The sequence below is a fragment of the Dendrobates tinctorius genome, unplaced genomic scaffold (assembly GCF_039654945.1).
Source record: "Dendrobates tinctorius isolate UK_male_01 unplaced genomic scaffold, ASM3965494v1 ptg000022l, whole genome shotgun sequence".
Taxonomy (NCBI): Eukaryota; Metazoa; Chordata; class Amphibia; order Anura; family Dendrobatidae; genus Dendrobates; species Dendrobates tinctorius.
This window is the reverse complement of record NW_027361690.1, coordinates 71,113,565-71,134,518: the sequence shown is the minus strand read 5'-3', so window position 1 is coordinate 71,134,518 and position 20,954 is coordinate 71,113,565. Positions and strand designations below refer to the sequence as shown.

Below are 20,954 nucleotides of genomic sequence, written 5' to 3'. Positions count from 1 at the left end.
ATGGTGCGGGTCCCGCCAGCGGCGGGAGCAGCGTCCGGGGAGGAAGGTCTGGGACGATCGACCCCGGCTACCTGGCTCACAGGTAAGAAAACTCCGGGATCTCGCCGGCCCCATCCACGGAGCACAGAGAATCTCTTCATCCCTATTAGGGACAGGAAAACACTGGGGATTAGAGGAAGGGGAGGGCTATTTAACCTCTTGTTTCCTCGGTCACTAATTAGGATGGTGAGGCAACCTCCTGTGTGCTGTCGTAGAGGGGATAAGAGAAAAAAGGGGGAGAAGTTGAAGCTTGTGTGTGTGTGTGCCACATTAGGCATGGAGAACAGAAAGAAATGAAGAGAACTGTCTGAGGACTAGAGAAACAAAATTGTTGAATATCAACAATCTCAAGCTTCGTTGTAGCTATATATGCCGAAGATATAAGGCTATAAACTATATAGACAAAAATGATAACATATTTAAATCTTTTTTGAAAAAGTTTTTTTTTAAATAATATGCAAAATGAAATAAAGTAAGGAGAGCAAGCTAAGGTGACAGCAGCATGGAGGAGATGCACAAGTGTATACAGGGCTAGCCTACATGGCAGGCTAATATATGAAGTGCTGGGTTCCAGCACAGCAGAAGGAGAGGACTACAGGTATTTATTGATTTTATTTGTTTGCATTTCCACTTAGTCATTTCTTGAAATGTGCATGCCAAGCTGCGTGTATTTAAGGGTAACCATTTTTGGAACCCGGCCAGCACTTCATATATTAGCCTGCCATGTTGCCCTGCATACACTGGTGCATCTCCATGCTGATGTGTCACATTAGCTTGCTGACCTTACTATACTATTTAAAAAAAAAAAAAAAAAAACTTTCACTAAAGATATAAATATTTTATCATATTTTTGGCTATATAGTTTATTTATAGGTTTATACATATGGTACCCATTATAGTCTAGGGGGCTGTTCGTATATCTATTTGATGCCTGATTAAAATATTACAGTGGATTGGAAGCTTCGTGATTTTCACATATGGTTAAATAAATTGCAAATGGTAAAAATTGAGGAAACAGATCTAAAATACTTTGTGCTTTTTCTAGAACAAAGTTTTTGTTTTGTTTTTATTGTAGAAGTCTTTTATTCTGCTTTTTGTACAGGTATAGTAAATTGTTGCTAACTGCAGAAAACACTGCTTAGGTAAGAAAGAGGTGGGAATGTCCAAGACGTTCCTTCTTGATATTTCAAAATGTCTGTTAAAGTAAATAAGACAACCAATTTCCTTTTCAGCAGGAAGTGTTGCAGAAGTAATTGAGGTTTGCCATCACAACGCCTCAGGAAAGCAAGACAACTTTCACAGAGATGAAAAAAAAAAAAAAAAAAAAAGGATATTGCATCAGATACAATAACAGTAGTTCCTATAAAACACCTTGGCTGCCGTTCAAGGAGCATAAGGTGGAGGTGTCTGCAGCCAGAGCCTAAACCGAGCAAGTGTGGCAGAAATGAGGTCGCTCAACGCAGCATCCTCACGTCACTTTTCCAGGCCTGTGACTGGTAAAGGTAACATGTCACACCCTTATTTTTCCCCATTTAACACACTGGAGAGGAAATGCTCAATAAACATGTGACTGACTCCATGGAACAGATGGCACTTCTTTCTATGCTGAAAATAACCTGATGGGGACAAGATTCAGCTCAGCACTCACAGGTCAGATGTAGAGACTCCAGGACATTATATTAATAGATAAAAGCAGAAATAAATACCCCTTCATAATAGGCTGTCCTCCAGGATTTCTTACAATGTGGAAACTCCTGAAAACGGAAGTAGTGCTGGACCGCTCTCAATCTTTAATTAACATGTTCCTTTTTTATTCCACCTTTGTTGCCATGTACACATTATTTCTGTTATCTACAAGTGACTTTTTCCTAATAATTGTAAAAAGCAAAAAAAAAAAAAAAGATTACAGGAGAGCACCTTCTCTGTCAGTACATGACTTCGGTTGTGAAGGGGGCTGACTGGCCCATTTCAGTAACTGAACCAGCCCATCTTCTATCAAAGCCAACGAGAGAGATAATCCCTGTCTTGGCCAGCCCAATCTCCAGACCTGAGCCCCATTGAAAACCTCTGGAGTGTAATCAAGAGGGTGATGCCATCAAACAAAGAAGAACTGGTAAACTTTGAGCCAGAGAAAGTGTGAAAGACTGGTGGCAAGCATGCCAAGACACATGACAGCGGTTTTTAAAAATCATGGTTATTCCACAAAATATTGATTTCTGAACTCTTCCTGAGTTAAAACATTAGTGTTGCTGTTTCTAAATGATTATGAACTTGTTTTATTTGCATTATTTGAGGTCTAAAAGCACTGGTTCTTTTATTTTGACCATTTCTCATTTTTAGAAAAAAAAATAAAACGAAAGTTATTGCTTTCGGAGACATGACGGTAGTTTATAGAATAAGAATAATTTACATTTTACTCAAAAATATACCTATAAAAGAAAAACCAGCTAGATATACACACACACACACACACACACACACACAACTACCTAACAATCTATACATAAAAGTGTCCATAGAATGAAAGAAGGACTGCACTCACCGGGCTTATGAAGAAAAACTTACTTTGGCACATGCAAAACATGATGGCCGGGGGAGTGAGAGCAGGAGTGAACAGGGAGCTGACCTGTCAGCTCCCTGTTCACTCCTGCTCTCACTCCCCCGGCCATCATGTTTCACATGTACCAATAAAGCAGCAAGTTTTTCTTCATAAGCCCAGTGAGTGCAGTCCTTCTTTCATTCTATGGATGTTCGATATTGCTGTGGTCTTCCCAGGACAAGCACCCGTGGCTGAAGCCAAGCCAGCAGCAGCATGACAACTGTACACAGCTTCGACCTATTACGGTAATTGCGGTGCCATCCGCGTTCTCCCTCACACATTGTCTATATGCAAGTGTGTGTTTGTGTAGCCACACCCACTCCGCATAGCCACACTCACTCCACATGAAATGCCCTGTATATCTAATATAAAATAAATATATTTCATAGGCACATCTTCTTGCCCATAAGAGATTACACTTGCCTATGTTGCCCATAGCAACCAGTCACTAAGCATCTTTCATTTCACCAGAGCTGTTTGAAAGATGAAAGCTGAGCTGTGATTGGTTGCTATGAGCAACAGTTTTCCCACTCAACACCTCAGCAGACACTGACCGGGTGGGAGAAATCTAGCATCCCCGGGAACATAAGCTCCCAGCCATTGTCTGCCCTTCCAGAAAGGAAAAGAGCACGACAGAAATGAATCACCCCCTCCTCTATTACTGCAAAGCCCTATTGTTACCAGCGTAGAAAATCGCATCATCAGTGGCCGCACACAGAGCCACACTGCCAGGTCACATAACAGCACATCTCCAGGAACTCCCTGCTTAGCATCACCCAGCTTGGGACTATGGGATGGCAGATGTTTGTTGATTGAGTATATGGCCACGGGACACTGATGGAGGATGTATGATGGGTATATGGGCACGGGTCTATGGAATGGAGGACAATTATAATTTGTTATAACTAACCACAGTTAGTTAACTATGCTCAAGGAACTGTCAATACAGAATAGCTGTTCAAACCAAGTACAGGCTCTGACCATTACAGCGGGGTCTACCATTTAAATAAGCCTTCCAGCCTGCTTGGTTTTCCTCCATCTTCACCCTTCCCATACCAGAGCTGTCAAGCAAATAAGAGGAGAGAGGGTGGAGATAGGAAAACAAGCAGGAGGAAAGGTGTATATAAATAATTGACCCCGCCATGATGAACAGAGCCCCTGTACTTAGCTTTAACAGTCATTCTGTGCTGACAGAGACCCTTTAACAGGGTGGATAAAAAACAATGTTTTTTTAAAAAAAAATAAAAAAAAAAAAAAGATTTTTTTTATTTAAATCGGATTTTTTTGATTTAAATCGGATTTTTTTCAATAAACTGCTTTTTGAGGAAAATATTTTACCATCCAAAGGTTCTTCCATCATGAGATAAAGCTGAGTTGTTTAACTCAGAATAAAGGCTGTATATGTGTGTAACATTCACAATGCCATGCTCTTCCAGAGGTTTCTGTAGGATTAGTGGGCAGTTTCTCTCCTATATTATCACAGACGCTCGCTTTACTTACGCAGTTCTCAAAACTGAATTTGACTCCGCAGAGGTCCCAGCCTCTTCTTCACGGCAAAAATGTTACAACATGAACAGAGTTGAGAAAAAGACCTTAATCCTATTGTTCTACAAACCTATGAATACAGAATCAACCCCTTCAGTGCCAAGTCCAAGAAGTTAGACAATATGTTTCTGATTGTTTGGCGTGGAATAGATCTGCACAACACAAGAAGAATGTGTATCTAAGAGTGAGGAGGAGGAAGGGCAAGCAGACAAGAAAATGAAAGTGAAACTTTGAGCACAATACTGCAGCATAGCCACAGACAGACAAGTCTGGATCTGTTTGTGTGTACGATCTGAGGTTTATTACATTCTTTCCTTATAATGGCAGCAGGCCGTAAAAGAGACCCAGTTTGGGAATATTTTAATGAAGCTCCTTCGCCTATCGGTAAGGCAGGCATGCGTGCAAAATGCAAACGATGCAACAAAGAGATGCAAGGCCTGGTGGCGCGAATGAGGCAACATCATGAGAAGTGCGGTGATGAAGATGACCAAAGAAACTTCTGAACAGGCAGGATCTTCAGGTTGGTAAACATTTTTATTGAATCCTATTTCTAAAGGCTGAACTGTCATGTGTGAGAAAAATTATATTTCTTATTATTACTGCATGTTACTGTCATTTGGTACAGTTATGAAGAAAAACAAATATTCCTTTTGGGGTAGGGGCAGTGATGTGTTGTGTACAATAAGCAGAAATTGTATAAACAATAAAATAACAGCATTGACTTTTTTGTTTAGGGGAATTCATGGATTCTGGAAACTATCCACCTCCAAGATCACCATCATCCTGTTCTACAGTTTCAGAGTTATCCATCCAGGATAGTGCTTCATTAGCAGCAGCAGCATCATCAGACACCCACAGCCACATATCACCATCACCCAAAAGGAAGAAAAAACCTTTACCTCCTGAAACCACCATAGATAGGTTTGTGATAAGAACTAGCAGATTAGAAAAAGAGTTGATTGATGAAAAAATTGCCCAGTTTATTTATGCAACGAACTCTTATTTTCGTCTGACTGAGAACCCATATTTCATTAACATGGTTCAGTCACTGAGACCAGGATACAGTCCACCCAGCAGAGCTGATGTTGCAGGGAAACTGCTGGATCAAGTGTATGACAGAGAAATGGAGCAATGTGCAACAGCTCTGGAGGGTAAAATTGTTAACCTAAGTATTGATGGGTGGAGTAATGTCCACAATGATCCTATTGTACGTGCTTGTATAACAACAGAAGAAGGTAAAGTCTTCCTTGCACAAACAGCTGATACGTCAGGAAATGCACACACAGCAGAATACTTACAAGAAGTGGCAGTAAAAGCTATAACGACATGTGAACAAAAATTCAAATGTCTAGTACGCAGTTTGGTCACTGACAATGCTGCAAACGTATCCAAGATGAGAAGAGATTTAGAAGAGCAGGGAGGGAATACAAAGCTGCTAATAACATATGGTTGCAGTGCTCATTTGCTGCACCTCTTAGCCAAAGACTTAAGTGTTCCAGAAATAAAGGCTAATGTTGTTGAAATTGCTAAATACTTCCGTAATAATCACTTTGCTGCAGCAGCTCTGAAAAGGATGGGTGGAACCAAGCTAACGCTCCCACAAGATGTTAGATGCAACTCTGTGGTGGACTGTTTTGAGCAGTATATCTAAAACTGGCCTATTCTGATGACACTTTGTGAAGAAAATCGAGATAAAATAGATGGCACTGTCACGGCCAAAATCCTCAACATTGGGCTTAAGAGAAATGTTGAACATATGCTGAGCTTCCTGAAACCCATCTCTCAAGCTTTAAACAAAACAAAGAAAAATAGCTGTTTTATTGCGGATGCTGTTGAAATTTGGAAGGAATAATAATAATAATAATAATAATAATAATAATAATAATAATAATAATCTTTATTTTTATATAGCGCTAACATATTCCGCAGCGCTTTACAGTTTGCACACATTTTCATCACTGTCCCCGATGGGGCTCACAATCTAAATTCCCTATCAGTATGTCTTTTTTTTGGAGTGTGGGAGGAAACCGGAGTGCCCGGAGGAAACCCACGCAAACACGGGGAGAACATACAAACTCCTTGCAGATGTTGTCCTTGGTGGGATTCGAACCAAGGACAACCTTCCCGGGCAGCCACCGTGCTGCCCGGGAAGGAGCTGAGTGAACACTTAAAAACAGAACTACACATGGACAGAATTAAAATTACAAGCAGTAAACAAACGAATGGGACAAGCACTGACTCCAGCTCATTTTTTGGCAAATATTGTCAATATCCAATATCAGGGTCAAAACCTAAGTGCTGAGGAAGAGGAGTTAGCTATGACATGGGTATCCAGCAATCATCCATCTTTAATGCCAACTATAATAAACTTCAGAGCTAAGGGGGAACCATTCAAGAAATATATGTTTGCTGAAGATATTTTAAGGAAGGTCACACCAGTAAACTGGTGGAAGTCACTTAAGCGCTTGGATTTAGAGACTGTTCAAGTAATGATTTCACTTTTAACAGCAGTAGCTTCTTCTGCAGGCGTTGAAAGAATATTCTCTTCCTTTGGACTCATTCATTCTAAATTGAGAAATCGGTTGGGACCCAATAACGCAGGAAAGCTTGTTTGTTTTTCTTTTCCAGATTATGAATAGGAACAAAGAAGAAGATTATGATGATGATGATGATGATGATGATGATGATGATGACGACAAGTGAGCTACAGAGGACAGCAGGGACAGTAGTATTTAAGTTTTTCATGTGTCGGCTGGGCTGACAGTCTAAGTTTCTTAAAATATATATATATTTTGTTTAGCCAAATTAGTTAATAAACATGGATGTTTGTTTAAGCAAATAACTTATGCTGTAATGTTGTTATCGTTTCAGTTGAATAAATCTATTTAAATTGTTATTAAGGTCAGGATTATTTTTCTCCTTCCTAAGTACAACAGAACAGTGGTGTCCAAATATGAATGATTAACACATTAAACTGGGGAGAAAAAAGTAATATAAAAAGTGATTCTAAAAATCTTCATCTACTTGCATGTTAAAGTAGCAAGAACTAGTTTAGGTAGAAACTTTGATTTAAATCACTGATTTAAATCAAGCCTTACTGACTAGTGATTTAAATCAGTTAGATTTAAATCAAATCCACCCTGCCCTTTAAGGATTTTTTTTTCTAGAAGTAACGTTCAGACAAGGAGACACCACAGGTCAGAGCTGAACAAATCCTTGGAGTAACCCACTTATTATGCACCTGGAAATTTACAGCTGGCTCTCAAGCATTTAATTGCTGTCGATGAAAGTTGACCTACTCAGACCTCATTCAGAAGTTGTTTTTTTTTTTTCCCCCAAATAGTATTAACAAAAAATACAAGTCAAATCCAAGTCACAGATCAAATCAAACTTGCCAATGCAAATCAATGGGTTCATGAAAATAACAGGATTCAGATGCTGTGAGCGGTTTGTTTTCTCTTTAAGGCCAGGGTCACACTTGCGAGTGTGATGCGAGTTTCTCGCATCAATACCATAGAAATATATGCAGCCGCACATTTCAGTCCCGAGTGTCGGCGTCAGTGCCAAGTATTGATGCGCGAGTTTCTCACATTGCCAACGCAAGTGTGACTCCAGCCTAAGTGTAGGAGAAGCTTGGATATTTTATATTTTCCTTTCATATGAGTAAAATGGATATACTGACCAAACACTGATGGAAAAAATAAAAGGTCACTTATCTTCACTTATGAGACACCTGAATGAGTACTTGTGTCTAAAGGCTTACATGTTGAGCATTATAGCCATCACTTGAGCCCTTTGTAGTTAGGATTGTCCATATGGGCTGGTAAATGGAAGTATATCCCTATAAATGCATTTAAGGCGGTTTTCTCCATGAACAAAGTTAATTTTAATCAACATTTTAATCAAAAGATCTTTAAGGCTAAGTGCACACGTACCGGAACTCTCGCGGAAATTACCACGAGAATTCCGGAATTCCAGTCCGCGGAAAAATCGCATTTTAAATTCCCGCGATTTTCCCGCGGAAAAACTAGCGATTTGCAAGCGTAATTAGCTTGCAAAATGCTAGTGTTTTCCAAGCGATCTGTAGCATCGCTGGGAGAACTGATTGACAGGTTGGTCACACTTGTCAAACATAGTGTTTGACGAGTGTGACCAACTTTTTACTACTGAGTAGTAAAAGATAGAATGTAAAAAAAAAAAAAAAAAAAAAAAAAAAAAAAACCACAACACGGTGTTATTCTCACCCTCCGATGTCCTGCGCATCCGTTCCCAGTAATCCTTTGCGAAAATGCCGGCGATGACGTCAGTTCTCACGGGATCGCGATGTCTCACGGTAATTCGCGATGACGTCGCGCGAATGACCGCGAGACTTCGCGATACCGCGAGAAGGGACGTCATCGCGAGCATTTTCGCAAAGGACTACTGGGAACGAGAGCGTGAAGAGAAGCGGGAAGGCTGCGCGGGACGTCGGAGGGTGAGAATAACAATATTTTTTATTTTAAATTCTATTTTTTACAGGGATATGGTACCCAAAGCCCGGAGGACAGTCTTCTCTCCTCCGGACCATGGGTACCATCCGCAATTGTTCTGCTTACTTTCCGCATGGTGTGCACAGCCACATGCGGGAAATAAGCGGAACAATGCATTCCTATGGGTGCGGGATCGCCACAATTCCGCAAATTGATGAGCATGCTGCGGTTTTTACCGCGAAGCGATTCCGCCGCGGTAAAAACCGCAGCATTAGCACAGCATTGCGGAATCCCATAGGAATGCATGGGATGCTTATTTTTTGCGTTTTCGCGGTTAAAACCGCCGCGGAAACGCGAAAAAAACGCCACGTGTGAACTCAGCCTTATAAGTTCCACAATTGGATGCGTTTTAATAAAATGTTCCTGTGCGGAGATAATCTTATACATGTGCCCTGCTGTGTACGGTGTAATGATTGTGTCTGACCGTACACGGTCTGATCATACCACCAGGGCTGTGGAGTCGGTAACCCAAACCTGCGACTCAGACTCCTCAATTTCCCTTACACCAACTCCGACTCCCACATATATTGCTTATATTTAAGTGAAAAATTTATTGTAGTACAATGTGAACACCAGACATTTAATTATTTCTATGATCCAATAATCAAGATATTTAGGTAAAACATAATATCTATTTATTGGAATACAACTTTAGAACACAAAAAACTGTAATTGTAAATATGTAACACACTGTATAATATCGATTACATATATACAGTACAGACCAAACGTTTGGACACACCTCATTCAAAAAATTTTCTTTATTTTCATGACTATGAAAATTGTAGATTCACTCTGAAGGCATCAAAACTATGAATTAACACATGTGGAATTATATAATTAACAAAAAAGTGTGAAACAACTGAAAATATGTCTTATTTTCTAGGTTCTTCAAAGTAGCCACCTTTTTCTTTGATTACTGCTTTGCACACTCTTGGCATTCTCTTGATGAGCTTCAAGAGGTGGTCACCGGAAATGGTCTTCCAACAGTCTTGAAGGAGTATCCAGAGATGCTTAGCACTTGTTGGCCCTTTTGCCTTCACTCTGCGGTCCAGCTCACCCCAAACCATCTCGATTGGGTTCAGGTCTGGTGACTGTGGAGGCCAAGTCATCTGGCGTAGCATCCCATCACTCTCCTTCTTGGTCAAATAGCCCTTACACAGCCTGGAGGCGTGTTTGGGGTCATTGTCCTGTTAAAAATAAATGGTCCAACTAAACGCAAACCGGATGGAATAGCATGCCGCTGCAAGATGCTGTGGTAGCCATGCTGGTTCAGTATGCCTTCAATTTTGAATAAATCCCCAACAGTGTCACCAGCAAAGCACCCCCACACCATCACACCTCCTCCATGCTTCACGGTGGGAACCAGGCACGTAGAGTCCATCCGTTCACCTTTTCTGTGTCGCATAAAGACACGGTGGTTGGAACCAAAGATCTCAAATTTGGACTCATCAGACCAAAGCACAGATTTCCACTGGTCTAATGTCCATTCCTTGTGTTCTTTAGCCCAAACAAGTCTCTTCTGCTTGTTGCCTGTCCTTAGCAGTGGTTTCCTAGCAGCTATTTTACCATGAAGGCCTGCTGCACAAAGTCGCCTCTTAACAGTTGTTGTAGAGATGTGTCTGCTGCTAGAACTCTGTGTGGCATTGACCTGGTCTCTAATCTGAGCTGCTGTTAACCTGCGATTTCTGAGGTTGGTGACTTGGATGAACTTATCCTCCGCAGCAGAGGTGACTCTTGGTCTTCCTTTCCTGGGGAGGTCCTCATGAGAGCCAGTTTCTTTGTAGCGCTTGATGGTTTTTGCCACTGCACTTGGGGACACTTTCAAAGTTTCCCCAATTTTTCAAACTGACTGACATTCATTTCCTAAAGTAATGATGGCCACTCGTTTTTCTTTACTTAGAATTTGTATTACTGCAAGAAAAAAAAAAGCAGCTAACAGTCTATTCAGTAGGACTATCACCTGTGTATCCACCAGACTTCAGCACAACACAACTGATGGTCCCAACCCCATTTATAAGGCAAAAAATCCCACTTATTAAACCTGACAGGGCACGCCTGTGAAGTGAAAGCCATTTCCGGTGACTACCTCTTGAAGCTCATCGAGAGAATGCCAAGAGTGTGCAAAGCAGTAATCAAAGCAAAAGGCGGCTACTTTGAAGAACGTAGAATATAAGACATTTTCAGTTGTTTCACACTTTTTTGTTAATTATATAATTCCACATGTGCTAATTCACAGTCTTGATGCCTTCAGAGTGAATCTACAATTTTCATAGTCATGAAAATAAAGAAAACTCTTTGACTGAGAAGGTGTGTCCAAACTTTTGGTCTGTACTGTGTGTATATATATATATATATATATATATATATATATATATATATATATATATATATATATATATACACTCACTGGCCACTTTATTAGGTACACCATGCTAGTAAGGGGTTGGACCCCCTTTTGCCTTCAGAACTGCCTCAATTCTTCGTGGCAGAGATTCAACAAGGTGCTGGAAGCATTCCTCAGAGATTTTGGACCATATTGACATGATGGCATCACACAGTTGGCGCAGATTTGTCGGCTGCACATCCCTGATGCGAATCTCCCGTTCCACCACATCCCAAAGATGCTCTATTGGATTGAGATCTGGTGACTGAGGAGGCCATTTGAGTACAGTGAACTCATTGTCATGTTCAAGAAACCAATCTGAGATGATTCGAGCTTTATGACATGGCGCATTATCCTGCTGAAAGTAGCCATCAGATGTTGGGTACATTGTGGTCATAAAGGGATGGACATGGTCAGCAACAATACTCAGGTAGGCTGTGGCGTTGCAACGATGCTCAATTGGTACCAAGGGGCCCAAAGAGTGCCAAGAAAAAATTCCCCACACCATGACACCACCACCACCAGCCTGAACCGTTGATACAAGGCAGGATGGATCCATGCTTTCATGTTGTTTACGCCAAATTCTGACCCTACCATCCGAATGTCGCAGCAGAAATCGAGACTCATCAGACCAGGCAACGTTTTTCCAATCTTCTACTGTCCAATTTCGATGAGCTTGTGCAAATTGTAGCCTCAGTTTCCTGTTCTTAGCTGAGAGGAGTGGTACCCAGTGTGGTCTTCTGCTGCTGTAGCCCATCTGCCTCAAAGTTCGACGCACTGTGCGTTCAGAGATGCTCTTCTGCCTACCTTGGTTGTAACGGGTGGCAATTTGAGTCACTGTTGCCTTTCTATCAGCTCGAACCAGTCTGCCCATTCTCCTCTGACCTCTGGCATCAACAAGGCATTTCCGGCCACAGAACTGCCGCTCACTGGATTTTTTTTCTTTTTCGGACCATTCTCTGTAAACCCTAGAGATGGTTGTGCGTGAAAATCCCAGTAGATCAGCAGTTTCTGAAATACTCAGACCAGCCCTTCTGGCACCAACAATCATGCCACGTTCAAAGGCACTCAAATCACCTTTCTTCCCCATACTGATGCTCGGTTTGAACTTCAGGAGATTGTCTTGACCATGTCTACATGCCTAAATGCACTGAGTTGCCGCCATGTGATTGGCTGATTAGAAATTAAGTCTTAACACACAGTTGGACAGGTGTACCTAATAAAGTGGCCAGTGAGTGTATATATATATATATATATATATATATATATATATATATACACACACATACATACATACACACACACTTATCTCAGCTAAGACAAAGCCTAGATCCTCAGGCTACATTCACACTATGGGCGTAGCTAGGATCAAACCTAGGGGGGGTGCAGAACCTCATGCTGCACCACAGAATTTCATACTGCACACCTCAGCTGCTGCAGAACCTCATACTGCACACCCCTACACTTGAAGATAAAGCCTGCACCTTAAGAAGATGTGGTGATGAATGCAGTCTATTTATTCCAACTATCAATTGATGTTGATGTGTTACTGAAGACGAGCAATGCCTGTCCTGGGCGTCCTTTTGGGCAGCTATGAGGTGTCCCTAACTGGTGCTTAAGAAAAAAAAAAAAAAAAAAAAAGGAGTGTTAGTCTGTGTGCTATCCGGCTTTCATTCTTTTTGGTACAGATATATGGATACAGATATGGATAAATTGATATATAGATAGCAAAAGCAGATTAGAAATCTGCTCTATTGAAAACATTATCTATGAGCTCAAAAACCTTTCAGGTGATGCGGTTTTTTAAAAAGCTGATCTGCTATTGCAACTGAAAAACATATCCTCAAATAACGCAGGAAAAACGCTGTGTGTGAATGTAGCCTTAGATCAGGAATAGAACAGCCATTTTATAGGACATTTCATAACTTTCCCAAATTCCTATGAAAAAATATTCAGCACATTCTGCATTGAACTACTGTACCCAATTTATTATATATTTTAGGAGTCGGAGTCGGTCCATTTTATACCGACTCCAACTCCACCAAAATGAGCACCGACTCCGACTCCACAGCCCTGCATACAACAGCTTCTGGGCATGGAGGAAGGAAAGTAGTATGGTATAATGAAATTACAGCACAGCTGTCATGGAACGGTTAAGAAAAAAAAAAAAATAAAATTCCTGAATTGCTGGTTTTTGTTCAGTCTCCCAAAAATCAGAATGATTATTATATTGTTTATTTATATAGTACCATTAATTCCATGGTGCTGTACATGAGAAGGGGTTACATCAAAAAACAATTATCACTTACAGTAAACAAAAGTGACAGACTGGTAAAGAGAGAAGAGGACCCTGCCCTTGCGGGCTTACATTCTACAAGATTATAGGGAAGGAGACAGTAGGTTGGGGGTAGCAGTACCTCCAATGATGTTGAGGTGGCTGCGTGGTCGTTACAGGTTGTAAGCTTTTTTGAAGAGATGGGTTTTCAGGTTCTGTTTGAAGGATCCAGATGTGGTGGGGCACAGAATTCCAGAGGATGGGGGGGATATTCGGGAAAAGTCTTGGAGGCGATTGGGTGAGGAGCAGATAAGCGGAGGAGAGAAGGAGGTCTTGGGAGGACTGGTGATTGCGTGAGGGAAGATATTGAGAGATTAGTTCGGAAATATATGGAGGAAAAAGGTTATGCATGGCTTTGTAGGTCAGTGTTAGTAGTTTAAACTGGATACGCTGGGAAATTGGGAGCCAGTGAAGGGATTTGCAAAGAGGGGAAGGAGGAGTGTAGCAAGGAGTGAGATTAATCGGACTGCAGAGATAAGGACGGACTGGTGCTAGAGTTAGGCTGGGTTCACATTGGGTTGTGGCCCTGCGTGTAACGCATCCGTTACATAGCGGCACTAACGCTATGTTACGGATGCGCTAATGCACCCATTGGCCGCCATTCTTGTAACGCATCCTAATGCATGCCAAATTAGGCATGCGTTAACGATGATGTGTTACTTTGTGATGCACCCGAGAACGTGGTCTACCGTGTTTTCAGGTGCGTTGGGTCTAACGCACAGCGAATGGACGTGTTCCCTGTGCATAGACCTGTATGGCTAACACATGGTAACAAAATGCTACCATGCGTTAGCGCTAGGGCACAAAAGATGTAAAAAATTACATCAGCGTAAGCGCATCCATTTAACGGATCCGTTTTAAACGGATGACCCTAACGCAAAGTGAATCTAGCCATAGAAGGTAGGCCACAGAGGAGGATGTTGCAGTAGTCGAGGCGGGAGATGATTAGGGCATGCACAAGCATTTTGGTAGAGAGGGTTGAGGAAAGGACAGATTCTGGAAATATTTTTGAGCTGGAGGCGACAAGAGGTGGCTAGAGCTAAGATGTGCAGTTTGAAGGACAGGGCAGAGTCAAGAGTTACTCCAAGGCAGCAGATTACCGGGACAGGGGAAAGTGTGATTTCATTTATTTTGATAGATAGATCTGGTAGGGAAGATATGCGAGATAGAAAAGGAAAGATAATCATTTCAGATTTGTCCACATTGAGTTTGAGGAAACGAGAAGAGAAGGAGGATATAACCGATAGACACTCTGGGATTCTGAAGAGAAGAGAGGTGACATCTGGGTCAGAGTGGTAGATCTGAGTGTCATCAGCATACAGATGGTACTGGAAGCCATAAGACTATACATGAGTATAGAGTTTAGATTGAGAAGAGAAGGGGTCCTAGGTCTGAGCCTTGAGGAACACCAACAGAGAGGGGGCGAGATGAAGAGGTAGTATGGGAGTAGGAAACAAAACGCTTAATGTGCGATTGGTAAGGTATGAGGAGATCCAGGATAGCGCAAGGTCTTTGACACCAAAGAAAGCGAGGATCTGTAGTAGGAGGTGGTGGTCAACTGTGTCAAAGGCAGAGGACAGAAGGTGGAGTATAGAGAATTGTCTGTTAGCTTTGGCTGTAAGTCATTAGTAAGTTTGGTCAGGGCAGTCTCAGTGGAATGGTGGGGACGGAAGCCAGATTGTAGGTTGTCGAAGAGCGAGTTAGATGCAAAGTGAGAGGAAAATTCAGCGTGGACATGCTGCACAAGGAGATTGGAAGTAATTGGGAGCAAAGATATGGGGCGATAGCTGGACATAGAGCTCGGGTCAAGGGATGGCTTTTTGAGGATAGGTGCGATTGTGGCATGCTTGAAAACAGAGGGGAAGGTACCAGAAGTCGGTGATAGGTTGAAGAGATGGGTTAGGGATAGGATTAATGGAGTGGGGAGGTTGGGGAGGAGGTGGGATGGGGTCAAGTGCACAAGTGGCAAGGTGTGATTTGGAGAGAAGATGGGCAAGCTCTCCTTCAGTGATTTTGGAGAGGGAAGTTTATGGGGTTAGGGCATTGGTCTGGCATACAAAGGGATTGTGGTGGTCGGACAACAAAGACTTGCCTTATTTGGTCTTATTTTATTTTTGAAGTGCATGGCAAAGTCCTCGGCCAAGATTAGGGAAGTCGGAGGGGGCAGAGGTGGGAAGATGAGGGAGTTAAAAGTGTTAAACTGTTTGGGGGTTGTAGGATAAGGAAGATACAAGGGATGTAAAAGTAGATCTGTTTAGCAGAGGCGAGAGCTGATTTGAATGTGAGTGTTGCTTATCTGAGTGCAGCGGAATAGAAAGCGATCAAAAAAAATGTTATGTGCCCAAAAATGGTACCAATAAAAACGTCCGCTCGTCCCACAAAAAACAAGCCATAACATGACTGTCGGACGAATTATGGAAAAATTATAGCTCTCAAAACATGGTGATGCAAAAACTAGCTTTCGCAATAAAAAGAGTCTTTTAGTGTGTGGCAGACGCTAAAAAAAAAAAACCCGATACAAATCTGGCACCGCTGTAATCGCACCGACCCAAAGAATAAAGTCATCTAATCATTTATACCACATGAGAAATGGTGTAAAAATATATAAAACCAAATTCTTCACATGCTATTGATTTTTTCATTCTGCCTACCAAAGATCGCAGTAAGGATCGGGCCACATTTATCTTGCGCTCTGCGCTGAGCGCTTATACCGGAGTTTCCATGTAAATATCTGAAATACGTGATTCAGACAGAACCTCTGGCAGAAGATTCCCTATAATGAGGCAGAGGGGATGCCGTCTGATCTGTGATCTGGCAGTGTCCGTCTTTTTAGGATTGCATAAACAGCCGTCAGCCGCAGTTTTGTGCGCTTCTGGGAAAAAAAAAAAAAGAAGACACCACTGAACAGAGGCCAGACGGAGTCCAGAGTAACACTGCTGCCTCATTATAGTAAATGGAGTAAATGGATCCATCGGGGGTTTCATCTGTCAAGACACTCAGATATTTAGATTAAATCCTCGATGCAAGTGCTCAGCATAGAGTGCCGAATAAATGTGATCGTAAATGTTATGTAAAATGTTCTCAATTAAAGCTTCAACTCAATCCACAAAAAATACAAGCCCTCACTCAGGTCCGTTATCTGTTACCGGAAATATAGAGGTCTTCCACATTACTGGTAGCACAAAGGCTCTGAAAATGCTGATTGGCTCCTTGCCCCCCCAAAAGAAATTCAGCCAATTCGCCGCTCCCAAATGCCCCCCTCCCTTCTGAGCCCCAGTGTGCCTAAATCACATTTAGTGACCACATGTTTGGCATTTCTATAATGATTAGAGCCCGCCTAATTTACAGGTGCGCATCTCCAAAAGCATGAGCTGGGCAAAATGTACTGTTCACAACGGCAGTTTGCAATATTCCCCCATCGGGGACCCGCGCATGCACCATGACGAGCGTCTTCGGTCAACAGTAGTCAGTGAAGCTGGGTACTACATACAACTTTAGGGCAGTTTCACACGTCCAGATAATTTCGGTACCGGAAAAACTGGTACCGGAGCTATCCGTGTGCATACATATGCCATCCGTGTGCTATCCGTATGTTCGTGTGTACCATGCGTGTGCTGTCCGTGTCCGTGTTTTTGAAAAATTATTTTCAATGTTAACCCTTTGACTTTTAAAAATGCACACGGACAGCATCCGTGTGTGGCGTTTACACGGACCCATTGACTTGTATGGGTCCGTGTGATCCGTGCTGTTGCACAAAAACAGACATGTCAGCGTGTTTTGCACACGGGCACACGGTCCGTGAAAACACGCTGACATCTGCATAGACACATCCATTCGAATGTGTCTACGTGTGTCAGTGTCGCCGGTACATGAGAAAACTGTCACTACACGTACCGGAGACACTGACGTGTGAAATTGCCCTTAGTGTGTGAGGAGCCGCTCATCAAGGTGTGGCTCCCTGTTCGACATTGCGCATTCGTGAGATTTTTTTTTTTTTAAAGAGGATTTGAGTGATGTCAGCGCAACCCCGCGAACATCATTCAAGTTGCGTGGGCAGCAACAACTGTGACTGAATAAAATGAAGCACACCCCTTTGACTTAAAGGGAAGCTGCCACCCCTTTTTTGAGATATCATATAATATCATTCAATTGTGTGTCACATAAGGATTCTCTTAGTACTTTTGCTTCCCCCCGACCCCGCAACTTTCATGCATAAATACCTTTTTATATCGGTTCAGATGTATGTAAAATGCTGCAGTCCGGTCCGCTGGGCGGGGCTTATTCAACTGCTCCCCCTCCCTCTCTTGCTCTACGCATTTCTTCTTGTGTAGAGCAAGAAAGGGAGGGGGGAGCAGTTGAATAAGCCCCGCCCATCGGACAGGACCGTGGCAGTTTACACACATCTGAACCACTATAAAAATGGTATTTATGCATGAAAGGTGCGGGGTCAGGGGGAAGCAAAAGTACTAAGAGAATCCTTATGTGACACACAATTGAATGATATCATTATATGATATCTCAAAAAAGGGGTGACAGATTCCCTTTTAAGCGCAGGTACAATCTAACTATATAAAGATGCTTTTTCGCACATGATTAGAATGCCGCTTACTAAAACAAAAAAACAAAAAAAAAATACCCAACATGTTAGTGATGTACATTGCATCACCAACAACGCACTGGGAACACTTCACATGCTACATAGGACATGACATGTTCCCTTTAAGGAAGTTAACACCTCTCATCCCCAGGAGAAGTGCTCCTGTGTCAATATTTAAGATGCAGGGCCAAATCAGACCAGTGGAATTCCAGTCCATGTGCAGTCCAGCATTCACATGGACCAAAATTATGGAATAAGTAAACGAGACAGTTTTCATGGATAAATTAGTATACGCTAACCTCATCTGTTTTAAGGACAAGCCATTTCTTTTATGAAACCTACCACATTGCACATGGCTTGCGAAAGTATTCAGCTTTTTTTGGTTTTAGCTCACAACCTGGACTTTTTTTAGGGTTTGCATCGGTTCATGCAAACACGCCTGCAACTGTGAACATTTGTTTTTCTTTTTATTGTGAAGCAAACAACAAATAGCTAAAGATAACTTAACACTTGAGTGCGCATAACTATTCACCGACCTAAAGTCAGTATTTTGTAGAGCCTCCTTTTGTGGCAATCACAGCTGCAATTTGCTTCGGAAAAGTATGAGTTTTCCACTGGTATTTTTGCCCATTCCTCAAGGCAAGACTGCTCCAGGTCCTTCAAGTTAGGGTCCATGCCAACGATCAGGAATAGTAGCGTTTTGGACGCAGCTCATTTTCGCTGCTTTCTACATGTGCACTTGTCTTAGTACTATGTGAATTTACCAAATCTACGATAATTACAGTCTATTCAGGGAAAGTATGCAGAGCATTTACCTTGGTAAAATTTTGGTCTCCTCTTACCACAGGACCTTGCTCCACACATTTGGGGAGTCTCACACACGCCTTTTGGCAAACTCAAAAGGCCTTTTTCTGACACTCTTCCATAAAGGCATGTACAGCTTATTGTGGTCGTATGGAAAGATACTCCAGTCTCTGCAGTTTCGGTCTCTCTGCTGCCTGATTAATTGCTTCCTTGCCAGGCTGAGTGTAATGTAACAAAATAGGTAAAAAGCCAAGTGGGGTGTGGGTGAATACTTTCGCAAGACACTATAGCTCATGTACCTGTCCTCTATGCAGACGAGTGCAAGTAGTTGTACATGGATATGACTGGTGGGAGAATTTCCATGTCCTCGGCTTTGGGTTACGTGCCCACAATCAGGAATAGTAGCGTTTTAGACGAAGTATTTTCACCGAGTCACACTGCTTTCTACGTTACAAGCCCAGTGGATAGGATTTATAGAAACCCCATGCCCACTGTGCTTTTTAATGCTGCGCAAATTGACCTCTGGTGTAAATTTCCGAGCAGTAGCACGTTTGTCTCCTCTGCGCACTCTCTGAATAGACCGTCATGCGTTGTGGCAAATCCGCATAGTTCTAAAAGACAATCACGTATGTAGAACACAGTAGCGTTTTGGACGCGCTATTCCTGATAGTGGGCACATACAGAGGCCAAACGCACACCTCGGGGCTTTATTTGGCAAAAAAAAAAAAAAAAAAAAAAAAAAAAATTAATTTCGACCAGTGCTCAGGCTTTCCAACACAGAAAATAATGGATGAAAACCCACTTGCGAAGAGGACCATTGAGTATAATGATTATATGTTCTCTCTGTGCAAATCACAGAACATGCATTATAAAGAACGGATGTTAGTATGACGCCTTACGCATTTTACAATAAAAGTAACAAAAATAAATGTTACAATAAAAGTAAAGTAGGTCTATTCTGAATTTGAACTATCCATAAAAAAGACATCATTTAAAAAAGGGAAAAGATAAAAAGGGCATCCACATGTTTAATTAAGTGAACTAATCACATCCCCGCAACTCCCCACTAAAGAAAAAAAAAATGCGGTGGAATAGTGATCAATACAGAAAGTAATTCCTAACAATATATGTGATGAGACAGCAGTAGAGAGGGAACAAGAAATTGACATATAATAAAGCATGTGGTTTTCTCAAGAGGAACTAAAAATGTCATTGAGTAACTATAGTAGAATCATTACCAGAAAGACTCAAACAGGCTCACTTCCTTCAGAAATGTAAAACTACCAATGATTTGCTCCCTGATTTTATCAGCCACATTGCCGTTCACCATGATTCAACCAGCACAGATCTCCCTGGCACTTACCTTCAGTCCATTTGTAGAGAAGGGACAAGAATGGCATAAGTAATATTTAAAGATTTAAAAAATATAGGTGTAAATACTGTAGAATGAATGCTATAGAAGTGTCAAACACCAACTAGGAGGCTAGTAAATTAATTATGGGTGACTACGGTAGTTACCTGCCATCGCAGAGCTCTCAAGTGTCAGAAAAGACTTCCTGCTGCGAGAAAAAAAATTAAAATGGGGAAAAAAAAGATATGCAACAAATAAAAATAAAAGAAATCTGGAGAGAACACTGGCGTTTCCAGTGGCAGCAAGAGAAAATGAGTAAATGAATACTCAGTGTCTGACAAACAAAAATGCCACGCAAGTTATCCACATCACTTCCTTTCCATGTGCGCCGTTGATATTTTTTTTTTTTACACCGTCATCCATCAACGAAGAAACAAGTGTTATTCTTGAGCTCCAGACACAAGAAACAACTTGAAGACTATTTCCGCAGTACAGATAGTCTTAAGCGACAGGAGTCTGCAGCATCAAGCAATTCCTAGAAGCAATAAAGAAATAAAAAAAATACGCTTTCACAACAAGGCCTGTGTAACCACAATACAATATATGGGGGGGGATTATACTCAATCTACAAAAATCCCTCTCCAAATCTAGAAATATACAATAGAAAATATAAAACCTGTACAAAAGAAGTCTGCACCAAGACAATCAACACCCATAGGCAAGTATGTAGCGTGAAACTATATATTCATCTAGATTTGAGAAAAAAGTA

The 20,954-nt window shown here is 41.7% G+C and overlaps 1 protein-coding gene across 5 annotated transcripts in view; it reads right to left on the bottom strand.

Annotated features, from left to right (window-relative positions):
- MCTP2 (multiple C2 and transmembrane domain containing 2) overlaps window positions 1–20,954 on the bottom strand; it is a 273,414-nt gene that overhangs the window by 208,533 nt on the left and 43,927 nt on the right. The window contains exon 1 of one of the 5 annotated variants that reach the window (XM_073568761.1): window positions 20,353–20,371. The exons of the other annotated variants lie outside the window; for them this stretch is intronic. The gene's annotated coding sequence lies outside the window, so the exon portion shown is untranslated. Of the gene's footprint in view, window positions 1–20,352; window positions 20,372–20,954 lie in introns of those variants that run through there. 5 annotated transcript variants of the gene reach the window in all.